The sequence below is a fragment of the Candoia aspera genome, chromosome 6 (genome assembly GCF_035149785.1).
Source record: "Candoia aspera isolate rCanAsp1 chromosome 6, rCanAsp1.hap2, whole genome shotgun sequence".
NCBI classification, from domain to species: domain Eukaryota; kingdom Metazoa; phylum Chordata; class Lepidosauria; order Squamata; family Boidae; genus Candoia; species Candoia aspera.
In genome coordinates this window covers 11,018,865-11,027,956 of record NC_086158.1, presented here as the reverse complement: position 1 = coordinate 11,027,956, position 9,092 = coordinate 11,018,865, and positions in this window count along the sequence as shown.

Here is a 9,092-nt window from a genome sequence, read left to right as displayed (position 1 = left end):
GAAAAGTGAAGAGAATGGTTCAACCTTCTTTTGGCTTTATTGGAAATAAAGCCAGAAAACCTTTAGCCTATAGTTGTTTCTCCTAAATTCTTGGAGTTTTGCCCAAGTAATCTTAGTACCTGTTTGCTTAGAATTGTAAAAAGTGATACACTTGTGGGGAAGGAGAAAATAGTGTTTATAATGAAAAATAGCTCACCTGATCTTCTTACCAGAAGTAATGGATTTTCCACAAGGTCACAACACTTCCTTCAATCTCAACAGAAGCTGAAATTCAGTCAGGATTGTTGGAGGTAAGCAAGGTGGAGGAGTTAATGATTCCAGTCAGCCTGGAAAATCAGTTTAAATTACTCCAGTTTAAATTAATCCATTTACTCCAAGTTTTTCCAATGTTCCTCCATTCTTTCCATTAGTGGAAACAAAATGATCACAGGCTGTAACTGCATCTAGATGCTTCATCCACAGGAGCGAAGCGAAAAATGTTTATGGGCCAACATATTGAAAACAACATTTGATGTGTAAATGTCAAGCATAATCAGCTCTCCTGTCACTAGCCAGCAAAGAATGGAAAAATATACAGACGCTAAAATGTCATTTACGGGACTTAAAAAGCTGCATTCTTGTCAGCCCCATAAATCCTTGAGCAAATGGGCAGCGATTTTGTCAATCAGTTCCTGGAGGGTTGAATCTGATTAGCCCTATTCCCTGCTTGCTTTTCTTACTTAATGGATTGCAGAAATCTGATAAGCATTCAGCACGAATGTTAAAGAATTCCGCTGGGAAGTCTGCAGAAGAGAATTTGATGCTCTAATACACTGTTGCACTACATCTGAATGTTCTGCTAATTGTCAAAATCCAGCCAGTTACACTGTGGGGAGAGATGGCTTGCATTCATTCTATGATTTTCCAATGCAGCAGACAGTTTTTTGTAACCACGTTTTTATGTGCAGCAGCTGGAAATCGTCATTGGCAGCCCTGCTTCTTGGAACATGCGTGCGATCTGTAGTGGTGTGTTACCTTTGTCAAACCGTGAAACGATGCTGAAATCAGTGCTTCTTGGAGAAGGGATTTACAACATTTACATGAAAAATAGGTAAAGATTTGTAAACATGATGAAATGCAACCCCCAAACCACTGTTGAAACTTCTGTAAATGAGGCACCTTTCTCTGCATGGCCCTATTGGTTCTGCAGTGGACAAGATATCATAGGAAATCACAACTGCCACTGATACATTCATCCAATCCCATCTGTCTTCCTCTGTTACATCTACATAGCTGCTTTGTGACCTAGCCATGGTTAGCTAATGATGTGCCGCAAAGTATGAAAACACAGATTATCAAGTTCTCCAGAAAAGAGAATAGTATTTTAATTTCCCAAATTAGCAAATGCTAATCTGCTTTCTATGACTAGGCTTCATTTAAGCATGACCTCCTCCAATCATCAACTTTACTTAGGCACATTATAAAATAGTCAGAGTTTGCATTGCAATTCCACATTCACCATCTGGCTCATTTTCTGACACCTCCACACCCTCATGGATGCTTCCGTGTATACTAACGGGAAGAATATAGTGGAGGATTCATAAAATAACCATCTTGAAGGCAAAATAATAAAATAACCTTATGTGCTTTTAATTATACTGGGCATTGTTTAAATAAATAAAGCAAGCAAGCAAGCAAATGTTAGAAGACTTAGATTGAGTCTGATCAAACATGGGTTAAAGCCCATATTAAGGGTTACGTTGTAGCAGTAAGGAAGCTGAAACATCATTTTTTCTCCTCCCTTACTGTATCCACTGATTTTATTTTCTTTTTATGTATGTATGTATGTATGTGTGTATGTATGTATATGTATATATATATATATATATATATATGCTTGTTTGTTAGTTTGTTTGTTCACTTTATGTAGCTGCCCATCTCACATATGTGATTCTGGGAGGCTCACAACAGTTAAAAACATTAAAAATGCAATAAACAAAATACAAAACAATGAATATACAAAATCTTACTAAAATCCATTATTAAAAAACCATATTAAAAAACACGTAGCTGTCCAGCAGCCCCATTTCAAGTGACCCCACCCTGCTAAGCAGGAAGGGCCTCCAGGACCATCTGTGGGACTACTATGAGGAATATCCTGGCTAACCACTCAGATCCACTCCAACTTGAACTTCAGCTGGGCAGGTCCAGCCAAGCTACCTGGGGCCTGGTCTTGTGGTGTGATCTTGGAAGAGTTTGAACTGATGACTCTGAAGAAGTGGACAGCCTTTATCGCATAGGGCCTGCCCAGCTGTGGTATCTGCCTGGCTGGTTTGAACCAACAAAGTTAGCACACTCCAGGTGCCTTCAGTCAAAGACTGTCATCTATTAAAACATGAAAGTGCACCTTCTCTGTTGTGGCACCTGCCCTCTAGAATGAAGTTCCTCCTGAAATTCAGGTGGTTCCCAGCCTGATGGCATTCCAGAGGGCCTTAAATACATGGCTTTTCTCCCAAGCTCTGGACTAGGTTGACTGGCGTCCCATGCTGGGTGTGTGGGATACGTCTGTGTTGTTGGCCAGATTCACATCTTGTTTAATGTTTTCTATTTAGATTGTACATTTTTATCTTGTTCTTGTACTGTGAGCTGCCCAGAGTTGGTATAAAGTTGGGTGGCACCTAAAGGGAATACATAAATAAATAGAAGTAGACAACTCAAAGCTCCAGGACCTCGTGGACCCCTGAAAGCACCCCCTCACACAAAGATATCTACATTTTTAATGTAACAGAAGGGGAAAAATTAAATACGTAACTGGAGAATAAGCCTATTAGCTATATTGAATTGTAATTCAATATTAATGAAATGAAATCAAGCTCAGTTTTTTTCCCCTTCTGGTCCCACCCATTGCTTTCTGAAGAGTGACTCCTGGCATGCAACTCAAAATCCAAAAGCTGCTTTCAATCCAGAAAATCTGCATGCTGGCTTAACACCCAGTTGTACCTACCACCAAACTATTTCTCTATCCATCCATCCATTACATTTTCATATCTCCCTTCTTCTGAGAAGGATCTCAGGACTCCAGACAGTAACATCATAATACATAACACAATTTTTCCAACCCAAAAGCCCAATGGAACAAAATGGTTTTCATGGCTTTAGGTGAAAGGTGTGAACTCCCCTTACCTGGGGCGACAAGGTATTCCATAACACGAGGGCTGCCATCATGAAGAGACACTTCCAATCCCCCACCTTCTTAAGCTCAATAGTGGTGGGGACCTGGAACAACCCCATGCCTCTTGATGAATGCACATGGCAAGCTAATTCTGGAGTGGAGAGATGACCCTGCAAATACCTATTGCAAATTCTCCTTTTCTAGGAGCAAAGGAATTTTTCTTTGGGGAATTACTAGACATCTGGATAAGCTGAGATTGCTGCTCTTTACATGATGTGCAGTTAAGTATCTGGGACATCCTGTGATTAACTGAAGTGTTTCAGTATTCCCCACACTACTCAGAGACATCAGTCTTTTAGTGCCCCATATGCACTGATCACTGCATTTTGTTACTGCATGCTCTGACAAGTCATAGCCAACTCCCTGTGACCCTACGGATAAAAGCATTCCAAGCTGTCCTATCGATCACCACATTATACCATTCTTGCAGGTGCTTTTCTGTGGCCTCCAGTATTCCATATATTCACCTCTTATATCATCAGCCTCTTCTTCTTCTGTCCATCTTGCCCAGCACTATCATCTTTTCCATAAACGCATCAGCCTATATGATGAGACCAAAGTATGATAGTTTGTATTTCATGATCCTTGCGACTAGTGAGCCTTCTGGCTTGATTTCCTCCAGGATTGAATGGCTGGTTCTCTCGGCTGGCCAAGGAATGCGAAGCAAACTTCTCCAACACCATAGCTCAGAGAAGTCAACATTCTTCCTCTCACTCTTGTAGAGTCCATCCCTTGTGTCTGTACATCACCACAGAGAATACCATTGAGCTAACCATTCTAACTTTTGTCTTGGTTGAAATATCTCAGTCTCATGATTTTTTTCTAGGCTCCTCGATGCTTTTTTGACCACTGTTATTCCAGTCTCATGTTATCCATGTGCCTATGGCCCCTCAAGTAAATCCTCAAATAATCTCTCCAGTGAATTCCATGTAGATGTTAACTAATGTTGGTGATGAACTTTCAGAAGCTAAGGTGCTAAACATCAATCTCTCCAAAAAGGATCAAAACCACCTGAATATCATGCCATTTTATTCCAGACAAGAGGTCCTGAAGATTAGTTTGGCTCTTAGCATCAGAAGCTGCTGAGGTATCCAGCAAAATCAACAAGGTCACACTCTGCCTCTCCCATTTCTGACATAGAATATCTATCAAGATGGTTAATATTACTTCTGATCCATAATCCTTTCTGAAACTAGATTAAGTTCCCAAACACTGCAAATGTTCCCCAAAATGGAAACTTCCCCAAAAATCTGATTAAGAGTGATTCAATATTGTGGATTTTTTAACAATGGCCTCTGTTAAACTTGCTGCCCTACACTATCCTGCAAGAAAGCATTAGCCATTCCTACTACTTACTTGATCAGTCCATGCCTCTCAAATATTATAAATCACAAAAAACATGCATGTCATACACCATATCTATTCAACAGTCCTGACCACATTATTAAGCTGTTACAACACTGTCATATAATAGTAAATAATATTTGGCAGTATTTGCCAAATGCTAGCTTACAATGTTGCATATCAATTTGCTTTTAATTCTATGGCTAATTGGTTCCACATTCAGAGTACTGAGTTTTTGGAAGTTCTTCTAACATTTCATTCAAATCTGCCTTCCTCCAACTTAAAACTATTATTTTGTGTTCTGCACCATGGAATAAGAGACCATCTCACCTTTTTCTGTGTAACCTCTGAACTGGCAGCGTCCTAGAGCACCACCTCACTTCATCTAGGCACTGCCACCTGAGCATGCAAATCAGAATAATAACAAACCACACAATAGCAGCACTTAAGCTTATTTTGCCTGATATTAAAACGTGATCAGCAATTCCATTTTTCTGGCAATATTCTCAGTGGCTCAGCTGGGCATGCAGAATAAAAGAAAGTGCTAGCTGCCTCTAGGGAATGGGCCAGGCTATTTTCTTGTGTAATGAGCATCTTTTCTCTCTTCCTGTATCCTCATCTTTTGCTGCAGTGTGCAACCGGCAACAGATTAGCTGCGTCACTGCACACCAGCCCAAAGTCCTTCACGGAGAAAACGAAATCAGTGCTCCTCGGGCAAGTTCTCCAAAAGTGCTTAAATGTTCAGTTCATTAGGCAGCAATGGGAATTACAAAGGAATGAGCTTTCATGACGTTAATGGTAATATGTGCCATCATGAGTTTCAGCTCCCCATTTTAAAAATTTGGAAGAAATGTAGAAGGCAAAATCCCCCTTGACTTGAGAATGTTTGATTACAGTGTGGAAATGGTGTGCCATTCCCTTCTGTTTAACCTACAGCCCTGAGATGTCCTGGTCAGAGAGGCAAGATGATGAAGAACAAAGTATAAGGCAGTGTTTCCTAACCTTGGCAACTTTGAGATGGGTGGACTTCAACCCCTAGAATTTTTAGCAATGGCTGGATAATTCTGGGAGATGAAGACCACCTTAAAGTTGCTGAGATTGGGAAACACTGGTCTAATAGATTCTCTTTCCTCCAGAAGTGTCTGCCAGGTATGGTCCAAAAAGTCAAGATAGCAGCCCTGATGGTGCAATCAAAGCTCTGCCTGGTTTTTATATGTGTCCCATTTGTTTTGATCACTGCCAACTTGATCTTTTTTACCACACCCTTCAAATACCTCTGCCTCTGACGCTCCATCTCTTTGGCTGCTTGAAAGCTAAGGACTAGCCTCACAGAGAGAGCAAAAAAAGAAATAAAGGCCAAAAAAAGTGCTCTCTTGTCTTTGGAGTGACATCAAGAGTGGCAGAGTCAGGTACTCTAAAGTCCATGCCCAACAGAGGGGCTTGTTGACAACTCATATGCTTCTGTTTCTGTCCATTGCTGCTACTGTTTCATCCACTTCTCTGAGAAATCAAGCAGAAACCATTGCCACAGCCTCCATGGGATACTGGGGCCCAGGAGATGATGAGGACAAGTTTTGGGTGGAACCAAAAACAATGAAGAGTTGTGCCCACTGAAACTAAGGTCCTTCCAAAACCTGAAGCTGCACCCAAGGTTTGGAGGTTGCATTCAGCTATGTGGCCTCTAAATGGCATGGCTTTATTCTAACCCTGTGCAACTTGAGATGCAAAGCTGGTGCTAAATAGGAAAACAGGCCAATATTACTTAGCCTTGTCAGATATCTCGTGGCCTGACACTCACACCCAGTGCCATGAGTTAGATATAATTCCCGAATGCTTGCTTTCTTAAAAATATACAGTGCTTGAGGCTGCAATCTGCAGTGGGAAATAGGCATAACGTATTTGCCTCTTTTTCACTTCCCCTTTGCCCTGCCCTAAGTTTTCATTTCAAACAGCGCTGAGCTGAAATCTGCCTCGCAGTTTCTTCAAAGTTCTCTTCTCCTACAAAAGGGGCATATGTTCTTCTACCTCAGAGTGCTTGAGAATTTCTGTTGAAATTTGGTGCCTTTATTTTTTTAACTTATTTGAGAAACACCAGCTCCATTTAGCATTCTCTGTTCTATTTCTTTCCATTCTCTGCTATACACACCTCTGAATCAGGAAAAAAAATCCTGTAAGAAAAAGTTCCCTTGCAATTTAACTGAAGCTGTAGGCTATAGGATAATCATGGGACATCCACACAGATACCCTGACCATCTTAAATAAGTAGGAAAGCATCTCATTCCATCCATCTTAGTCCTCTGAGAGAAATTTCAAAACCAAATGCTATTTCACCCAGTTGAATGAGAACAAGTAAAAGAAGGTAGGAGAAAGTTTCCATATGGCCCTAATTTCAGATGATAGGGCTCATCTACACTGTACACTGTTCAAGGGCACTTCATTTACTTGGTTGCCATTTACATGTCCACACAACAAAGCCTTCATCTCATACTGTAGGCAGCCTAGTATGCAAGGTGTTCTGGCTCCAGTTCAGTGTTTTCCAGCCATCAGGACAGAAGGCCTCCCACACAAACCTCATAGATCATGTGGAGGAAGAGTCTTCAGAGGTTAGTGACTTGGAGAGCTCCAATTGACCCACTGAAGGACTGCTCCCTCCTGTCTGGATATTGGGTGCTCTGTCTTCATTGTGAGTTTTGTTGTGATTATCATATGGACTGGACACCTCACCAGTGCAATGTATCATTGTTCCTTCTCCTTCTCCTTCTGTTTTTGGTTAAATCATGGGAATATCAACCTTGTGGATGACAGATACCAGGTTTACTAAGAGATCTATATTTTCATAGGTACATTAGACAAGTTCCTTTTACATTCCTCCCTAACTGGCCTGGTCAATTTTATCAATTTTTATCAATTTTCATCCTTTGATTTGCCATCTCATGTTGGCCTCAGGAAGAACTCCTTCCATTTGAGGTCAGCTCATTGGATTGTAAACCCACCTGGATGACAGAAAACCACCAGGTGGAGTGATTGAACCAGCACCAGTAAACCTATTCACTTATCAGCTCTGGCACTAATACCCACTGGGAATAATTGATACACCACACCACCAGTAGCTGCCATTGTCCCAGCAAGGCCTAAACACATTTGGTCCCCAGGGTGAGTTGGAGTTCTGGAGATTTATGGCACATAATTACCTTTAAAGGGGACAAAGGTAAGATTCATTTTAACCTGATTGCTCCAACTGCTTAGGGAGTGTCAAGCACACCAATTCCCCCACATTCACTGGCATTATCAAGCTATTCCCTTTTGAGTAACCTTAGGCAAAGCACAGAACAGGAGTAAGAAATAGCCAAGAGAATTAAGAGTTTAAGATATGGAAAAGAAAATACAGCTAAATCTAGTTTTTGCTTAACTGGTTGAGTTGAGTTGTAGACAATGGGCAGGTATCTTGTAGAATTAAGTTATGCATTGCACTCATCCAGTTTGCTAAATTATGGTTTATTGAATAATCCAAAACTAGAGGTAGGGTTGGGTCATAAACCATGAGATACAAACAGTTGGGCCCAGGTTCACAGAAAATGATAAGCCACAAAGAACCAAATCCCATATTGGCTTGTTTCTACAGAAAACTCAACTTCAGACAAAGCTCCTGCACCATTAGAGGAAAATGGTCAAGAGGTGAAGCTCAAGTAAGCAACATACACAAGTCTGAAAGACAAAAAATATTTACATTTTGAAGAAGGGTGAAGCTCTAGACAAATGGGTGTAGCCTTGCATCCCCTGAAATTTGGTTAGAATCAGGTGGGGTGGCGGGAAGCAAGAATCTATCTACCAGAATCCTAGTTACTTTGTTTAGCTAAAGACTGGGAAGGGAAGGGGAAGGGAAGGAGAAGATAGGACAAAAGAAGCAAGTCCATTATTATTATTATTACTACTAGTAGTAATATTTGTCACCTTGACACCTTGATCACCTTGATTGACCAGACTGTCACCAGACAGAGTCCTGCTGGTCACAACTCACTTTCCATTTGTCTCGAATCCTGGCTTTTCTTCTACAGGTTCAGCCAAAGTCCTTGACTTCCCATCTCTTTGGAGGTCGGCCGATAGGTCTTTGTACTTCTCTTGGATACCATTTGGCAACTGCTGTTGTCCAACAGCCATCCAACATGTACATGACATGTCCTACCCAGCATAGCTTCCGTTTGCAATATTCGATGATATCATTTATTCTACTTCACGTTCTAATCTGGCTGCTTGGGATGTGGTCTTGGAGAGAAACTTTCAGCATGGATCTTTCCATAGCCCTTACTGCTCTTGAAAGCTCTTCCTCTTCTGCCTTTGTTAGCGACCATGTTTCACTTCCATATAGCACCGCCGATAAGACAGTCGAACTAAAAAGATTAGCACACAGTTTTCCATCGATCTTCTCATTCTGTAAGACTTCCCTAATGGAGTTGTATCTAGCGCATCCAGCTTTCTTTCTTCTGACCAGTTCTTCTTTTTGATCATTGTTCATTTTGATTAGCTGTCCCAGGTAGAC